The 20,313-nt window shown below is 40.0% G+C and overlaps 1 long non-coding RNA gene across 1 annotated transcript in view; it reads right to left on the bottom strand.

The window, feature by feature from the left end:
- The window catches only part of LOC309495074, a 40,643-nt gene that overhangs the window by 6,531 nt on the left and 13,799 nt on the right, over positions 1–20,313 (bottom strand). The window contains exon 3 of the long non-coding RNA XR_014204542.1: positions 552–963. This is a non-coding gene — a long non-coding RNA (uncharacterized lncRNA). The remainder of the gene's footprint in view (positions 1–551; positions 964–20,313) is intronic.

Here is a 20,313-nt window from a genome sequence, read left to right on the forward strand (position 1 = left end):
AGTGTTGAGCAGATAGAGGCTTGTGTCTGTTTTCGCAAGCACTACGTATAATTTGTTTGCGCTGTATTCGAGAACGGTTTGACGAATCAACACGAATTCCATAACTTTTTGTCGTCATGGTCTGAAGATGATCTGATTAAATTTTTGTGGAAATTGGAGCAACGGCCTAGGAGGAGTTCGAAAAAGTAGGTTTTTCGGAAAATTCAAAATGGCGGAAAAATTATTATGACGGAAAATGACGTCATATGGTGCAATCGAATCGTCTTGAACTAGGGAATCAGAGGAAACAAGAATTTTGTTTCTAGCCCTTGTGGTTCAAATGTTAGTAGCATAAACATGAGTGCAACTTTGGACAGCTGGTGGCGCTAGAGGGAATGAATTGGAGACTCCAAATTTGCTATGCTGATAGTTCAGACTCTCCTCTATCAGTGTGCCAAATTTTATAACTTTCCCGCAAGTGGTTCTATGGGCTGCCATAGACTCCCAGTCGGAAAAATGAATAATAATAATAATAATAGGAACGGGAACAGATACAATAGGTGCCTACGCACCTTCGGTGCTTGGCCCCTAATAATAATAAGAACGGGAACAGATACAATAGGTGCCTACGCACCTTCGGTGCTTGGCCCCTAATAATAGGAACGGGAACAGATACAATAGGTGCCTACGCACCTTCGGTGCTTGGCCCCTAATAATAAGAACCGGAACAAATACAATAGGTGCCTCCGCACCTTCGGTGCTTGGCCCCTAATAATAATAAGAACGCGAACGAAAACAATAGGTGCCTAGCACCTTCGGTGCTTGGCCCCTAATAATAAGAACGCGAACGAAAACAATAGGTGCCTAGCACCTTCGGTGCTTGGCCCCTAATAATAAGAACGCGAACGAAAACAATAGGTGCCTAGCACCTTCGGTGCTTGGCCCCTAATAAGAACGCGAACGAAAACAATAGGTGCCTAGCACCTTCGGTGCTTGGCCCCTAATAATAAGAACGGGAACAATTACAATAGGTGCCCGCACCTTCGGTGCTTGGCCCCTAATAAAGCTGCAAGCAGCATTTAGTGGGGCCAAGCACAATCAGATGACAAGACATGCCAACATTGCTGAAAGTGTCATACCAACTGCAACAATGAGCAATTAAAGACATTAAAGAGGATTTTAGGCAAAATGCCTGAAAATTCATAGAAACAGTAAATAAAAATGATTTAATGCATTATCACTTTCGACCAATAGGTGGCGCAGTTACAAAACTGATGTGATGTGGTCAGAGTGAAGTGACAATGACACATACAAAGTTTGGTGTCAATATGTCAAAGCATTGCAGAGATAAAGCCTGAATAGTGCTTTTAGCATCATGCCTCAACTTTGCTGCTGCGCTATACAAAAACGGTTTCGTCAATCGAGACGAAATCGATAACTATAAGTCGGCACGGTCTGGAGATGATACGATTCGATTTTGGTGAAAATCGGACAAATGGTGTAGGAGGAGTTCGAAAATGTATGTTTTGAATGAAAATCAAGATGGCGGACAGGAAGTTAGGCCAAATAAGGAAAACTTGGTTTCTATGTTCTCGGCTTGACCCAAGGAATCTATTAATACCAGTGGCATTTCAATAGGCAGATTTATTCAAAAGTTATTAGCATTTTTAGAAGTTTTGTTATAACTTTTGACCACTAGGTGGCGCTGTCTTGAAATATGTTGGGTACTTTCAGGAAATGGTGCTGAAGGCACTTTCTGAGTTTCATTAAATAACACCAATGCATTTGTTTAGTATAGCATTTTATTTCACAAAACTGTATTGAAGTCAATGGGAATTTCATGTTTTGTTCGATTATAGCGCCACCAAGAGGCTCAGTCACACCATTTTTTTTATGTGTCCTCAGAGTGAGCCCATACATATGTGTGTCAATTTTGGTGAAAATATCTCAATTCGCTTCGGAGTTATAGACATTTATATGAAAAAACACGTAAAAAATGACTGACACATGACTTTGATTGGATTTTACTACCCCTTACTATCAATATTTTCGCATTTGGGCATTGGCATATAGCTATCGACCTATGTTTCCAAACTTCTGACGGTGGTTTCGTCTCGATCAGACTAGCGGTTTCGCAGATATAGCCAAATGTTTTTTAAGCGCTAAATCACAACGCTACACAAACCGTAAGGCGAAACCTAGCATGTTTGGTATCGTAGGACTCGGCAAGGATTCAGGAGTCTAATTAGATGAGTCTCGTGAAAATAAGTCGACCACACCCAAAGTTATAAGCATTTGAATAAAAAGATTAACCACTAGGTGGCGCTGTTTCGAAACTTCTCAGGCTCCTTCAGGACATCGTGCTGATGACCCATACCAAGTTTCGTAACAATCCGTTCATGCGTTCTTAAAATACAGCATTTTAGCACAAAATTCAAAATGGCCGACAGTCAAAATGGCCGATATGGTAAAATTGGATATCAGTCGACTCGGCATTTTGCCCTGAATCTAACAAGACCAATTTTATGATTTTTGGACAAACTGTTCAGAAGTTATAAGCAAAAATAGCCATTTTTCATATCTCTGGACCAGTAGGTGGCGCTGCGCCGAAACGCAGCATGTAGCCTCAGGTCATGCTTGTGATGACATGTACCAAGTTTGGTCTGAATACGATAAAGCGTTGCGAAGATACAGCCTTACGACTGTTTTCGCAAGCGCTACGTAAAATTTGTTCGAGCGTTTATTGAAAACGGTTTGACAAATCAACTAGATTTTAATAACTTTTTGTCAGCACTGCCTGAAGATGATCTGGTTCAATTTTCGTGCAAATCGGACAAACTGTCTAGGACGAGTTCGAAAAAGTAGGTTTTGAGAATAATTCAAAATGGCGGCCATGTTTTTATGACGGAAAATGACGACATAGGGTTCAATCGAATCGGCATGAGCTCAGGAATCAGAGGAAAAAAGAATTTTGTTGATTGGCCTTACGGTTCAAAAGTTATTAGCAAAACAAAAGTGAAATTTTGGACAGGTGGTGGCGCTAGAGGGAATGACTTAGACACACCAAAATTGGTGTATTTAATGTTGGGACTGTCCTCTATCAGAATGTCAAACCATTACAACTTTCCCGCAATCGGTTCTATGGGCTGCCATAGACTCCCAGAGTGGAAGAAGAATAATAATAATAATTAAAGCTGCAAGCAGCATTTAGCGGGGCCAAGCACAATCAGATGACAAGACATGCCAACATTGCTGAAAGTGTCAGACCAACTGCAACAATGAGCAATTAAAGACATTAAAGAGGATTTTAGGCAAAATGCCTGAAAATTCATAGAAACAGTAAATAAAAATATGATGTAATGCATTATCACTTTCTACCAATAGGTGGCGCAGTTACAAAACTGATGTGATGTGGTCAGAGTGAAGTGACAATGACACATACAAAGTTTGGTGTCAATATGTCAAGGCATTGCAGAGATAAAGCCTGAATAGTGTTTATAGCATCATGCCTCAACTTTGCTGCTGCGCTATACGAAAACGGTTTCGTCAATCGAGACGAAATCGATAACTTTTAGTCGGCACGGTCTGGAGATGATACGATTTGATTTTGGTGAAAATCGGACAAACGGTGTAGGAGGAGTTCGAAAAAGTAGGTTTTGAATGAAAATAGCATTTTATTTCACAAAACTGTATTGAAGTCAATGGGAATTTCATGTTTTGTTCTATTATAGCGCCACCAAGAGGCTCAGTCACACCATTTTTTTTATGTGTCCTCAGAGTGAGCCCATACATATGTGTGTCAATTTTGGTGAAAATATCTCAATTCGCTTCGGAGTTATAGACATTTATATGAAAAAACACGTAAAAAATGACTGACACATGACTTTGATTGAATTTTACTACCCCTTACTATCAATATTTTCGCATTTGGGCATTGGCGTATAGCTATCGACCTATGTTTTCAAACTTCTGACGGTGGTTTCGTCTCGATCAGACTAGCGGTTTCGCAGATATAGCCAAATGTTTTTTAAGCGCTAAATCACAACGCTACACAAACCGTAAGGCGAAACCTAGCATGCTTGGTATCGTAGGACTCGGCAAGGTTTCAGGAGTCTAATTAGATGAGTCTCGTGAAAATAAGTCGACCACACCCAAAGTTATAAGCATTTGAATAAAAAGATTAACCACTAGGTGGCGCTGTTTCGAAACTTCTCAGGCTCCTTCAGGACATCGTGCTGATGACCCATACCAAGTTTCGTAAGAATCCGTTCATGCGTTCTTAAAATACAGCATTTTAGCACAAAATTCAAAATGGCCGACAGTCAAAATGGCCGATATGGTAAAATTGGATATCAGTCGACTCGGCATTTTGCCCTGAATCTAACAAGACCAATTTTATGATTTTTGGACAAACTGTTCAGAAGTTATAAGCAAAAATAGCCATTTTTCATATCTCTGGACCAGTAGGTGGCACTGCGCCGAAACGCAGCATGTAGCCTCAGGTCATGCTTGTGATGACATGTACCAAGTTTGGTCTGAATACGATAAAGCGTTGCGAAGATACAGCCTTACGACTGTTTTCGCAAGCGCTACGTAAAATTTGTTCGAGCGTTTATTGAAAACGGTTTGACAAATCAACTAGATTTTAATAACTTTTTGTCAGCACTGCCTGAAGATGATCTGGTTCAATTTTCGTGCAAATCGGACAAACTGTCTAGGACGAGTTCGAAAAAGTAGGTTTTGAGAATAATTCAACATGGCGGCCATGTTTTTATGACGGAAAATGACGACATAGGGTGCAATCGAATCGGCATGAGCTCAGGAATCAGAGGAAATAAGAATTTTGTTGATTGGCCTTACGGTTCAAAAGTTATTAGCAAAACAAAAGTGACATTTTGGACAGGTGGTGGCGCTAGAGGGAATGACTTAGACACACCAAAATTGGTGTATTTAATGTTGGGACTGTCCTCTATCAGAATGTCAAACCATTACAACTTTCCCGCAATCGGTTCTATGGGCTGCCATAGACTCCCAGAGTGGAAGAAGAATAATAATAATAATAAATATAGCTGCAAGCAGCAATTATCGGGGCCAAGCGCAAGCAGATGACAGGATATGCCAACATGGCTGAAGGTGTCAGACCAACTGCAACAATGAGCAATTAAATACATTTAAAGAGGATTTTAGGTCAAATGGCTGAAAAATCACATAAATTGTCATTCAAAATATGATTTAAATGATTATCACTTTCGACCAATAGGTGGCGCAGTTACAAAACTGATGTGATGTGGTCAGAGTGAAGTGACAATGACACATACAAAGTTTGGTGTCAATATGTCAAGGCATTGCAGAGATAAAGCCTGAATAGTGCTTTTAGCATCATGCCTCAACTTTGCTGCTACGCTATACGAAAACAGTTTCGTGTATCGACACGAAATCCATAACTTTTAGTCGGCACGGTTTGGAGATGATACGATTCGATTTTGGTGAAAATCGGACAAACGGTCTAGGAGGAGTTCGAAAAAGTAGGTTTTGACTGAAAATCAAGATGGCGGACAGGAACTTCGGCCAAATAAGGAAAACTTGGTATCTATGTTCTCGGCTTGACCCAAGGAATCTATTAAGACCAGTGGCATTTCAAAAGCCAGATTTATTCAAAAGTTATTAGCCTTTTTGGAAATTTTGTCATAACATTTGATCACTAGGTGGCGCTGTCTCGAAATATTTTGGGTACCTTCAGGGGATGGTGCTGATGGCACATTCTGAGTTTCGTAATATTACACCAATGCATTTGTTTACTATAGCATTTTAATTCACAAAACTGTATTGAAGTCAATGGGAAATTCATGTTTTGTTCTGTTATATCGCCACCAAGAGACTCAGTCCCACCATTTTTTTTATGTGTCCTCAGAGTGAGCCCATGCATATTTGTGTCAATTTTGGTGAAAATATCTCAATTCGCTTCGGAGTTATAGACATTTATATGAAAAAACACGAAAAAAATGACTGACACATGACTTTGATTGGAATTTACTACCCCTAAACATCAATATTTTCACATTTGGGTATTGGCGTATAGCTATCGACCTATGTTTCCAAACTTTTGACGGTGGTTTCGTCTCGATCGGACAAGCGGTTTCAAAGATATAGCCAAATGTTTTTTAAGCGCTAAATCACAACGCTACACAAACCATAAGGCGAAACCTAACATGTTTGGTATCGTTGGACTCGGCAACGATTCAGGAGTCTAAAGAGATGAGTCTCGTGAAAATAAGTTGACCACACCCAAAGTTATAAGCATTTGGAAGCATTTGGGGAAAAAAATTCACCACTAGATGGCACTGTTTCGAAACTTCTCAGACTCCTTCAGGACATCGTGCTGATGACCTATACCGAGTTTCGTAACGATACGTTCATGCATTCCTAAAATACAGCATTTTAGCACATAATTCAAAATGGCCGACAGCCAAAATGGCTGATCTGGGAAAATTGGATATCAGTCGACTCAGCATGACGTCCTGAATCTAACGAGACCACGTTTATGTTTTTTGGGCAATCCATTCAGAAGTTATAAGCAAAAACAGCCATTTTTCATATCTCCGGACCAGTAGGTGGCACTATGACGAAACGCAGCATGTAGCCTCAGGTCATGCTTGTGATGATATGGACCAAGTTTGGTCTGAATATGATAAAGTGTTGAGGAGATACAAGCTTGTGTCTGTTTTCGTTAGCGCTACGTAAAATTTGTTTGCGCGGTATTCGAGAACAGTTTGACGAATCAACACGAATTCCATAACTTTTTGTCGGCATGGTCTGGAGATGATCTGGTTCAATTTTCGTGAAAATCGGAGTAACGGTCTAGGAGGAGTTTGAAAAAGTATGTTTTTCGGAAAATTCAAAATGGTGGAAAAATTTCCATGACGGAAAATGACGTCATAGGGTGCAGTCGAATCGTCCTGAGCCAAGGAATAAGAGGAAAAAAGAATTTTGTTTCTAGCCCTTGTGGTTCAAAAGTTATTAGCATAAACATGAGTGCAACTTTGGACAGCTGGTGGCGCTAGAGGGAATGAATTGGAGACTCCAAATTTGCTATGCTGATAGGTCAGACTCTCCTCTATCAGTGTGCCAAATTTGATAACTTTCCCGCAAGCGGTTCTATGGGCTGCCATAGACTCCCAGTCGGAAAAATGAAGAATAATAATAAATATAGCTGCAAGCAGCAATTATCGGGGCCAAGCGCAAGCAGATGACAGGATATGCCAACATGGCTGAAGGTGTCAGACCAACTGCAACAATGAGCAATTAAAGACATTTAGAGAGGATTTTAGGCGAAATGGCTGAAAAATCATATAAAAAGTAATTCAGAATATGATTTAATGGATTATCACTTTCGACCAATAGGTGGAGCAGTTACAAAACTGATGTGATGTGGTCAGAGTGAAGTGACAATGACACATACAAAGTTTGGTGTCAATATTTCAAAGGATTTCAGAGATAAAGCCTGAAGAGTGCTTTTGGCATCATGACTCAAATTTGCTGCTGCTCTACACGAAAACGGTTTCGTCTATTGACACGAAATCCATAACTTTTAGTCGGCACAGTCTGGAGATGATCCGATTCGATTTTGGTGAAAATCGGACAAACGGTCTAGGAGGAGTTTGAAAAAGTAGGTTTTGAATGAAAATCAAGATGGCGGACAGGAAGTTTGGCCAAATAAGGAAAACTTGGTATCTATGTTCTCGGCTTGACCCAGGGAATCTATTAAGACCAGTGGCATTTCAATAGCCAGATTTATTCAAAAGTTATTAGCCTTTTTGGAATTTTTTTTATAACTTTTGACCACTAGGTGGCGCTGTCTCGAAATATTGTGGGTACCTTCAGGGGATGGAGCTGATGGCACATTCTGAGTTTCGTAATATTACACTAATGCATTTGTTTAGTATAGCATTTTATTTCACAAAACTGTATTGAAGTCAATGGGAATTTCATGTTTTGTTCTGTTATAGCGCCACCAAGAGGCTCAGTCACACCATTTTTTTTATGTGTCCTCAGAGTGAGCCCATACATATGTGTGTCAATTTTGGTGAAGATATCTCAATTCGCTTCGGAGTTATAGACATTTATATGAAAAAACACGTAAAAAATGACTGACACATGACTTTGATTGGAATTTACTACCCCTAAACATCCATATTTTTGCATTTGGGCATTGGTGTATAGCTATCGACCTATGTTTCCAAACTTCTGACGGTGGTTTCGTCTCGATCGGACTAGCGGTTTCGAAGATATAGCCAAATGTTTTTTAAGCGCTAAATCACAACGCTACACAAACCGTAAGGCGAAACCTAGCATGTTTGCTATCGTGGGACTCGGCAACGATTCAGGACTCTAATGAGATGAGTCTCGTGAAAATAAGTCGACCACACCCAAAGTTATAAGCATTTGGGAAAAAAAATTCACCACTAGGTGGCGCTGTTTCGAAACTTCTCAGGTTCCTTCAGGACATCGTGATGATGACCAATACCAAGTTTCGTAACAATTCGTTCATGCGTTCATAAAATACAGCATTTTAGCACAAAATTCAAAATGCCTGACAGTCAAAATGGCCGATATGGTCAAATTGGATATCAGTCGAATCGGCATGTTGCCCTGAACCTAACGAGACCAATTTTATGATTTTTGGACAAACTGTTCAAAAGCTATAAGCAAAAATAGCCATTTTCCATATCTCCGGACCAGTAGGTGGCGCTGCGCCGAAACACAGCATGTAGCCTCAGGTCATGCCTGTGATGACATGTACCAAGTTTGGTCTGTATACGATAAACCGTTGCGGAGATAGAGCCCTACGACTGTTTTTGCAGGCGCTACGTAAAATTAGTTTGAGCGTTTTTCGAAAACGGTTTAACGAATCAATTTGAATTCCATAACTTTTGGTCAGCACTGCCTGAAGATGATCTGGTTCAATTTTCGTGCAAATCGGACAAACCATCTAGGACGAGTTCGAAAAAGTAGCTTTTAAGGACAATTCAAAATGGCGGCCATATTGTTATGACGAAAATGACGTCATAGGGTGCAATCGAATTGGCATGAGCTCAGGAATAAGAGAAAAAAAGAATTTTGTTGATTGGACTTACGATTCAAAAGTTATTAGCAAAATAAAAGTGAAACTTTGGACAGGTGGTGGCGCTAGAGGGAATGACTTAGACACACCAAAATTGGTGTATTTAATGTTGGGACTGTCCTCTATCAGAATGTCAAACCATTACAACTTTCCCGCAATCGGTTCTATGGGCTGCCATAGACTCCCAGTCGGAAGAAACGGAAGAATAAATATAGCTGCAAGCAGCAATTATCGGGGCCAAGCGCAAGCAGATGACAGGATATGCCAACATGGCTGAAGGTGTCAGACCAACTGCAACAATGAGCAATTAAATACATTTAAAGAGGATTTTAAGCGAAATGGCTGAAAAATCATATAAAAAGTCATTCAAAATATGATTTAATGGATTATCACTTTCGACCAATAGGTGGCGCTGTTACAAAACTGATGTGATGTGGTCAGAGTGAAGTGACAATGACACATACAAAGTTTGGTGTCAATATGTCAAGGCATTGCAGAGATAAAGCCTGAATAGTGCTTTTACCATCATGCCTCAACTTTGCTGCTGCGCTATACGAAAACGGTTTCGTCTATCGACACGAAATCCATAACTTTTAGTCAGCACAGTCTGGAGATGATACGATTCAATTTTGGTGAAGATTGGAGCAACAGCCTAGGAGGAGTTCGAAAAAGTAGGTTTTGAATGAAAATCAAGATGGCGGACAGGAAGTTCGGCCAAATAAGAAAAACTTGGTATCTTTGTTCTCGGCTTGACCCAAGGAATCTATTAAGACCAGTGGCATTTCAATAGCCAGATTTAATCAAATGTTATTATCCTTTTTGGAAATGTTTTTATAATTTTTGACCACTAGGTGGCGCTGTCTCGAAATTTTTTGGGTACCTTCAGGGGATGGTGTTGATGGCACATTCTGAGTTTCGTAATATCACACCAATGCATTTGTTTAGTAAAGCATTTTATTTCACAAAACTGTATTGAAGTCAATGGGAATTTCATGTTTTGTTCTATTATAGCGCCACCAAGAGGCTCAGTCCCACCATTTTTTTTGTGTGTCCTCAGAGTGAGCCCATACAAATGTGTGTCAATTTTGGTGAAAATATCTCAATTTGCTTCGGAGTTATAGACATTTATATGAAACAACACGTTAAAAATGACTGACACATGACTTTGATTGGATTTTACTACCCCTTACTATCAATATTTTCGCATTTGGGCATTGGCATATAGCTATCGACCTATGTTTCCAAACTTCTGACGGTGGTTTCGTCTCGATCGGACTAGCGGTTTCGAAGATATAGCCAAATGCTTTTTAAGCGCTAAATCTCAACGCTACACAAACCGTAAGGCGAAACCTAGCATGTTTGGTATCGTTGGACTCGGCAACGACTCAGGAGTCTAAAGAGATGACTTTTGTGAAAATAAGTTGACCACACCCAAAGTTATAAGCATTTGGGGAAAAAAATTTACCACTAGGTGGCGCTGTTTCGAAACTTCCCAGGCTCTTTCAGGACATCGTGCTGATGACCCATACCGAGTTTCGTAACAATCCGTACATGCGTTCATAAAATACAGCATTTTAGCACATAATTAAAAATGGCCGACAGCCAAAATGACTGATCTGGGAAGATTGGATATCAGTCGATTCGGCATGATGCCCTGAATCTAACGAGACCACTTTTATGATTTTTGGACAAACCATTCAGAAGTTATAAGCAAAAACAGCCATTTTTCATATCTCCGGACCAGTAGGTGGCACTGCGCCGAAACGCAGCATGTAGCCTCAGGTCATGCTTGTGATGATATGTACCAAGTTTGGTCTGAATATGATAAAGTGTTGAGCAGATAGAGGCTTGTGTCTGTTTTCGCAAGCGCTACGTATAATTTGTTTGCGCTGTATTCGAGAACGGTTTGACGAATCAATACGAATTCCATAACTTTTTGTCGTCATGGTCTGAAGATGATCTGATTCAATTTTTGTGGAAATTGGAGCAACGGCCTAGGAGGAGTTCGAAAAAGTAGGTTTTTCGGAAAATTCAAAATGGCGGAAAAATTATTATGACGGAAAATGACGTCATATGGTGCATTCGAATCGTCTTGAACTAAGGAATCAGAGGAAAAAAGAATTTTGTTTCTAGCCCTTGTGGTTCAAATGTTATTAGCATAAACATGAGTGCAACTTTGGACAGCTGGTGGCGCTAGAGGGAATGAATTGGAGACTCCAAATTTGCTATGCTGATAGTTCAGACTCTCCTCTATCAGTGTGCCAAATTTGAAAACTTTCCCGCAAGTGGTTCTATGGGCTGCCATAGACTCCCAGTCGGAAAAATGAAGAATAATAATAATAATAGGAACGGGAACAGATACAATAGGTGCCTACGCACCTTCGGTGCTTGGCCCCTAAATATAGCTGCAAGCAGCAATTATCGGGGCCAAGCGCAAGCAGATGACAGGATATGCCAACATGGCTGAAGGTGTCAGACCAACTGCAACAATGAGCAATTAAATACATTTAAAGAGGATTTTAGGCGAAATGGCTGAAAAATCATATAAAAAGTCATTCAAAATATGATTTAATGGATTATCAATTTCGACCAATAGGTGGCGCTGTTACAAAACTGATGTGATGTGGTCAGAGTGAAGTGACAATGACACATACAAAGTTTGGTGTCAATATGTCAAGGCATTGCAGAGATAAAGCCTGAATAGTGCTTTTACCATCATGCCTCAACTTTGCTGCTGCGCTATACGAAAACGGTTTCGTCTATCGACACGAAAACCATAACTTTTAGTCAGCACAGTCTGGAGATGATACGATTCAATTTTGGTGAAGATTGGAGCAACAGCCTAGGAGGAGTTCGAAAAAGTAGGTTTTGAATGAAAATCAAGATGGCGGACAGGAAGTTCGGCCAAATAAGAAAAACTTGGTATCTTTGTTCTCGGCTTGACCCAAGGAATCTATTAAGACCAGTGGCATTTCAATAGCCAGATTTAATCAAATGTTATTATCCTTTTTGGAAATGTTTTTATAACTTTTGACCACTAGGTGGCGCTGTCTCGAAATTTTTTGGGTACCTTCAGGGGATGGTGTTGATGGCACATTCTGAGTTTCGTAATATCACACCAATGCATTTGTTTAGTAAAGCATTTTATTTCACAAAACTGTATTGAAGTCAATGGGAATTTCATGTTTTGTTCTATTATAGCGCCAACAAGAGGCTCAGTCCCACCATTTTTTTTGTGTGTCCTCAGAGTGAGCCCATACAAATGTGTGTCAATTTTGGTGAAAATATCTCAATTTGCTTCGGAGTTATAGACATTTATATGAAACAACACGTTAAAAATGACTGACACATGACTTTGATTGGATTTTACTACCCCTTACTATCAATATTTTCGCATTTGGGCATTGGCGTATAGCTATCGACCTATGTTTCCAAACTTCTGACGGTGGTTTCGTCTCGATCGGACTAGCGGTTTCGAAGATATAGCCAAATGCTTTTTAAGCGCTAAATCTCAACGCTACACAAACCGTAAGGCGAAACCTAGCATGTTTGGTATCGTTGGACTCGGCAACGACTCAGGAGTCTAAAGAGATGACTTTTGTGAAAATAAGTTGACCACACCCAAAGTTATAAGCATTTGGGGAAAAAAATGTACCACTAGGTGGCGCTGTTTCGAAACTTCCCAGGCTCTTTCAGGACATCGTGCTGATGACCCATACCGAGTTTCGTAACAATCCGTACATGCGTTCATAAAATACAGCATTTTAGCACATAATTAAAAATGGCCGACAGCCAAAATGACTGATCTGGGAAGATTGGATATCAGTCGATTCGGCATGATGCCCTGAATCTAACGAGACCACTTTTATGATTTTTGGACAAACCATTCAGAAGTTATAAGCAAAAACAGCCATTTTTCATATCTCCGGACCAGTAGGTGGCACTGCGCCGAAACGCAGCATGTAGCCTCAGGTCATGCTTGTGATGATATGTACCAAGTTTGGTCTGAATATGATAAAGTGTTGAGCAGATAGAGGCTTGTGTCTGTTTTCGCAAGCGCTACGTATAATTTGTTTGCGCTGTATTCGAGAACGGTTTGACGAATCAATACGAATTCCATAACTTTTTGTCGTCATGGTCTGAAGATGATCTGATTCAATTTTTGTGGAAATTGGAGCAACGGCCTAGGAGGAGTTCGAAAAAGTAGGTTTTTCGGAAAATTCAAAATGGCGGAAAAATTATTATGACGGAAAATGACGTCATATGGTGCATTCGAATCGCCTTGAACTAAGGAATCAGAGGAAAAAAGAATTTTGTTTCTAGCCCTTGTGGTTCAAATGTTATTAGCATAAACATGAGTGCAACTTTGGACAGCTGGTGGCGCTAGAGGGAATGAATTGGAGACTCCAAATTTGCTATGCTGATAGTTCAGACTCTCCTCTATCAGTGTGCCAAATTTGAAAACTTTCCCACAAGTGGTTCTATGGGCTGCCATAGACTCCCAGTCGGAAAAATGAAGAATAATAATAAATATAGCTGCAAGCAGCAATTATCGGGGCCAAGCGCAAGCAGATGACAGGATATGCCAACATGGCTGAAGGTGTCAGACCAACTGCAACAATGAGCAATTAAATACATTTAAAGAGGATTTTAGGTCAAATGGCTGAAAAATCACATAAATTGTCATTCAAAATATGATTTAAATGATTATCACTTTCGACCAATAGGTGGCGCAGTTACAAAACTGATGTGATGTGGTCAGAGTGAAGTGACAATGACACATACAAAGTTTGGTGTCAATATGTCAAGGCATTGCAGAGATAAAGCCTGAATAGTGCTTTTAGCATCATGCCTCAACTTTGCTGCTACGCTATACGAAAACAGTTTCGTGTATCGACACGAAATCCATAACTTTTAGTCGGCACGGTTTGGAGATGATACGATTCGATTTTGGTGAAAATCGGACAAACGGTCTAGGAGGAGTTCGAAAAAGTAGGTTTTGACTGAAAATCAAGATGGCGGACAGGAACTTCGGCCAAATAAGGAAAACTTGGTATCTATGTTCTCGGCTTGACCCAAGGAATCTATTAAGACCAGTGGCATTTCAAAAGCCAGATTTATTCAAAAGTTATTAGCCTTTTTGGAAATTTTGTCATAACATTTGATCACTAGGTGGCGCTGTCTCGAAATATTTTGGGTACCTTCAGGGGATGGTGCTGATGGCACATTCTGAGTTTCGTAATATTACACCAATGCATTTGTTTACTATAGCATTTTAATTCACAAAACTGTATTGAAGTCAATGGGAAATTCATGTTTTGTTCTGTTATATCGCCACCAAGAGACTCAGTCCCACCATTTTTTTTATGTGTCCTCAGAGTGAGCCCATGCATATTTGTGTCAATTTTGGTGAAAATATCTCAATTCGCTTCGGAGTTATAGACATTTATATGAAAAAACACGAAAAAAATGACTGACACATGACTTTGATTGGAATTTACTACCCCTAAACATCAATATTTTCACATTTGGGTATTGGCGTATAGCTATCGACCTATGTTTCCAAACTTTTGACGGTGGTTTCGTCTCGATCGGACAAGCGGTTTCAAAGATATAGCCAAATGTTTTTTAAGCGCTAAATCACAACGCTACACAAACCATAAGGCGAAACCTAACATGTTTGGTATCGTTGGACTCGGCAACGATTCAGGAGTCTAAAGAGATGAGTCTCGTGAAAATAAGTTGACCACACCCAAAGTTATAAGCATTTGGAAGCATTTGGGGAAAAAAATTCACCACTAGATGGCACTGTTTCGAAACTTCTCAGACTCCTTCAGGACATCGTGCTGATGACCTATACCGAGTTTCGTAACGATACGTTCATGCATTCCTAAAATACAGCATTTTAGCACATAATTCAAAATGGCCGACAGCCAAAATGGCTGATCTGGGAAAATTGGATATCAGTCGACTCAGCATGACGTCCTGAATCTAACGAGACCACGTTTATGTTTTTTGGGCAATCCATTCAGAAGTTATAAGCAAAAACAGCCATTTTTCATATCTCCGGACCAGTAGGTGGCACTATGACGAAACGCAGCATGTAGCCTCAGGTCATGCTTGTGATGATATGGACCAAGTTTGGTCTGAATATGATAAAGTGTTGAGGAGATACAAGCTTGTGTCTGTTTTCGTTAGCGCTACGTAAAATTTGTTTGCGCGGTATTCGAGAACAGTTTGACGAATCAACACGAATTCCATAACTTTTTGTCGGCATGGTCTGGAGATGATCTGGTTCAATTTTCGTGAAAATCGGAGTAACGGTCTAGGAGGAGTTTGAAAAAGTATGTTTTTCGGAAAATTCAAAATGGTGGAAAAATTTCCATGACGGAAAATGACGTCATAGGGTGCAGTCGAATCGTCCTGGGCCAAGGAATAAGAGGAAAAAAGAATTTTGCTTCTAGCCCTTGTGGTTCAAAAGTTATTAGCATAAACATGAGTGCAACTTTGGACAGCTGGTGGCGCTAGAGGGAATGAATTGGAGACTCCAAATTTGCTATGCTGATAGGTCAGACTCTCCTCTATCAGTGTGCCAAATTTGATAACTTTCCCGCAAGCGGTTCTATGGGCTGCCATAGACTCCCAGTCGGAAAAATGAAGAATAATAATAAATATAGCTGCAAGCAGCAATTATCGGGGCCAAGCGCAAGCAGATGACAGGATATGCCAACATGGCTGAAGGTGTCAGACCAACTGCAACAATGAGCAATTAAATACATTTAAAGAGGATTTTAGGCGAAATGGCTGAAAAATCATATAAAAAGTCATTCAAAATATGATTTAATGGATTATCACTTTCGACCAATAGGTGGCGCTGTTACAAAACTGATGTGATGTGGTCAGAGTGAAGTGACAATGACACATACAAAGTTTGGTGTCAATATGTCAAGGCATTGCAGAGATAAAGCCTGAATAGTGCTTTTACCATCATGCCTCAACTTTGCTGCTGCGCTATACGAAAACGGTTTCGTCTATCAACACGAAAACCATAACTTTTAGTCAGCACAGTCTGGAGATGATACGATTCAATTTTGGTGAAGATTGGAGCAACAGCCTAGGAGGAGTTCGAAAAAGTAGGTTTTGAATGAAAATCAAGATGGCGGACAGGAAGTTCGGCCAAATAAGAAAAACTTGGTATCTTTGTTCTCGGCTTGACCCAAGGAATCTATTAAGACCAGTGGCATTTCAATAGCCAGATTTAATCAAATGTTATTATCCTTTTTGGAAATGTTTTTATAACTTTTGACCACTAGGTGGCGCTGTCTCGAAATTTTTTGGGTACCTTCAGGGGATGGTGTTGATGGCACATTCTGAGTTTCGTAATATCACACCAATGCATTTGTTTAGTAAAGCATTTTATTTCACAAAACTGTATTGAAGTCAATGGGAATTTCATGTTTTGTTCTATTATAGCGCCACCAAGAGGCTCAGTCCCACCATTTTTTTTGTGTGTCCTCAGAGTGAGCCCATACATATGTGTGTCAATTTTGGTGAAAATATCTCAATTTGCTTCGGAGTTATAGACATTTATATGAAACAACACGTTAAAAATGACTGACACATGACTTTGATTGGATTTTACTACCCCTTACTATCAATATTTTCGCATTTGGGCATTGGCATTTAGCTATCGACCTATGTTTCCAAACTTCTGACGGTGGTTTCGTCTCGATCGGACTAGCGGTTTCGAAGATATAGCCAAATGCTTTTTAAGCGCTAAATCTCAACGCTACACAAACCGTAAGGCGAAACCTAGCATGTTTGGTATCGTTGGACTCGGCAACGACTCAGGAGTCTAAAGAGATGACTTTTGTGAAAATAAGTTGACCACACCCAAAGTTATAAGCATTTGGGGAAAAAAATGTACCACTAGGTGGCGCTGTTTCAAAACTTCTCAGGCTCTTTCAGGACATCGTGCTGATGACCCATACCGAGTTTCGTAACAATCCGTACATGCGTTCATAAAATACAGCATTTTAGCACATAATTAAAAATGGCCGACAGCCAAAATGACTGATCTGGGAAGATTGGATATCAGTCGACTCGGCATGATGCCCTGAATCTAACGAGACCACTTTTATGATTTTTGGACAAACCATTCAGAAGTTATAAGCAAAAACAGCCATTTTTCATATCTCCGGACCAGTAGGTGGCACTGCGCCGAAACGCAGCATGTAGCCTCAGGTCATGCTTGTGATGATATGTACCAAGTTTGGTCTGAATATGATAAAGTGTTGAGCAGATAGAGGCTTGTGTCTGTTTTTGCAAGCGCTACGTATAATTTGTTTGCGCTGTATTCGAGAACGGTTTGACGATTCAATACGAATTCCATAACTTTTTGTCGTCATGGTCTGAAGATGATCTGATTCAATTTTTGTGGAAATTGGAGCAACGGCCTAGGAGGAGTTCGAAAAAGTAGGTTTTTCGGAAAATTCAAAATGGCGGAAAAATTATTATGACGGAAAATGACGTCATATGGTGCATTCGAATCGTCGTGAACTAAGGAATCAGAGGAAAAAAGAATTTTGTTTCTAGCCCTTGTGGTTCAAATGTTATTAGCATAAACATGAGTGCAACTTTGGACAGCTGGTGGCGCTAGAGGGAATGAATTGGAGACTCCAAATTTGCTATGCTGATAGTTCAGACTCTCCTCTATCAGTGTGCCAAATTTGAAAACTTTCCCGCAAGTGGTTCTATGGGCTGCCATAGACTCCCAGTCGGAAAAATGAAGAATAATAATAAATATAGCTGCAAGCAGCAATTATCGGGGCCAAGCGCAAGCAGATGACAGGATATGCCAACATGGCTGAAGGTGTCAGACCAACTGCAACAATGAGCAATTAAAGACATTTAAAGAGGATTTTAGGCAAAATGCCTGAAAAATCATAGAAACAATAATTAAAAATATAATTTAATGGATTATCACTTCGACCAATAGGTGGCGCAGTTACAAAACTGATGTGATGTGGTCAGAGTGAAGTGACAATGACACATACAAAGTTTGGTGTCAATATGTCAAGGCATTGCAGAGATAAAGCCTGAATAGTGCTATTAGCATCATGCCTGAACTTTGCTGCTGCGCTATACGAAAACAGTTTCGTCTATCGACACGAAATCCATAACTTTTAGTCGGCACGGTCTGGAGATGATACGATTCGATTTTGGTGAAAATCGGACAAACGGTCTAGGAGGAGTTCGAAAAAGTAGGTTTTGAATGAAAATCAAGATGGCGGACAGGAAGTTAGGCCAAATAAGTAAAACTTGGTATCTATGTTCTCGGCTTGACCCAAGGAATCTATTAAGACCAGTGGCATTTCAATAGGCAGATTTAATCAAATGTTATTATCCTTTTTGGAAATGTTTTTATAACTTTTGACCACTAGGTGGCGCTGTCTCGAAATATTTTGGGTACCTTCAGGGGATGATGTTGATGGCACATTCTGAGTTTCGCAATATTACACCAATGCATTTGTTTAGTAAAGCATTTTATTTCACAAAACTGTATTGAAGTCAATGGGAATTTCATGTTTTGTTCTATTATAGCGCCACCAAGAGGCTCAGTCCCACCATTTTTTTTATGTGTCCTCAGAGTGAGCCCATACATATGTGTGTCAATTTTGGTGAAAATATCTCAATTTGCTTTGGAGTTATAGACATTTATATGAAAAAACACGTAAAAAACGACTGACACATGACTTTGATTGGATTTTACTACCCCTTACTATCAATATTTTCGCATTTGGGCATTGGTGTATAGCTATCGATTTATGTTTCCAAACTTCTGACGGTGGTTTCGTCTCGATCGGACTAGCGGTTTCGAAGATATAGCCAAATGTTTTTTAAGCGCTAAATCACAACGCTACACAAACCGTAAGGCGAAACCTAGCATGTTTGGTATCGTTGGACTCGGCAACGATTCAGGAGTCTAAAGAGATGACTCTTGTGAAAATAAGTCGACCACACCCAAAGTTATAAGCATTTGGGGAAAAAAATTCCCCACTAGGTGGCGCTGTTTCGAAACTTCTCAGGCTCCTTCAGGACATCGTGCTGATGACCCATACTGAGTTTCGTAACAATCCGTTCATGCGTTCATAAAATACAGCATTTTAGCACATAATTCAAAATGGCCGACAGCCAAAATGACTGATCTGGGAAAATTGGATATCAGTCGACTCAGCATGACGTCCTGAATCTAACGAGACCACGTTTATGATTTTTGGGCAATCCATTCAGAAGTTATAAGCAAAAACAGCCATTTTTCATATCTCCGGACCAGTAGGTGGCACTATGACGAAACGCAGCATGTAGCCTCAGGTCATGCTTGTGATGATATGGACCAAGTTTGGTCTGAATATGATAAAGTGTTGAGGAGATACAAGCTTGTGTCTGTTTTCGTTAGCGCTACGTAAAATTTGTTTGCGCGGTATTCGAGAACAGTTTGACGAATCAACACGAATTCCATAACTTTTTGTCGGCATGGTCTGGAGATGATCTGGTTCAATTTTCGTGAAAATCGGAGTAACGGTCTAGGAGGAGTTTGAAAAAGTATGTTTTTCGGAAAATACAAAATGGTGGAAATATTTCCATGACGGAAAATGACGTCATAGGGTGCAGTCGAATCGTCCTGAGCCAAGGAATAAGAGGAAAAAAGAAATTTTGTTTCTAGCCCTTGTGGTTCAAAAGTTATTAGCATAAACATGAGTGCAACTTTGGACAGCTGGTGGCGCTAGAGGGAATGAATTGGAGACTCCAAATTTGCTATGCTGATAGGTCAGACTCTCCTCTATCAGTGTGCCAAATTTGATAACTTTCCCGCAAGCGGTTCAATGGGCTGCCATAGACTCCCAGTCGGAAAAATGAAGAATAATAATAAATATAGCTGCAAGCAGCAATTACCGGGGCCAAGCGCAAGTAGATGACAGGATATGCCAACATGGCTGAAGGTGTCAGACCAACTGCAACAATGAGCAATTAAAGACATTTAAAGAGGATTTTAGACGAAATGGCTGAAAAATCATAGAAACAGTCAATAAAAATATGATTTAATGCATTATCACTTTCGACCAATAGGTGGCGCAGTTACAAAACTGATGTGATGTGGTCAGAGTGAAGTGACAATGACACATACAAAGTTTGGTGTCAATATTTCAAGG

Source organism: Leuciscus leuciscus (assembly GCF_965113295.1).
Source record: "Leuciscus leuciscus genome assembly, chromosome: 3".
Lineage (NCBI taxonomy): Eukaryota > Metazoa > Chordata > Actinopteri > Cypriniformes > Leuciscidae > Leuciscus > Leuciscus leuciscus.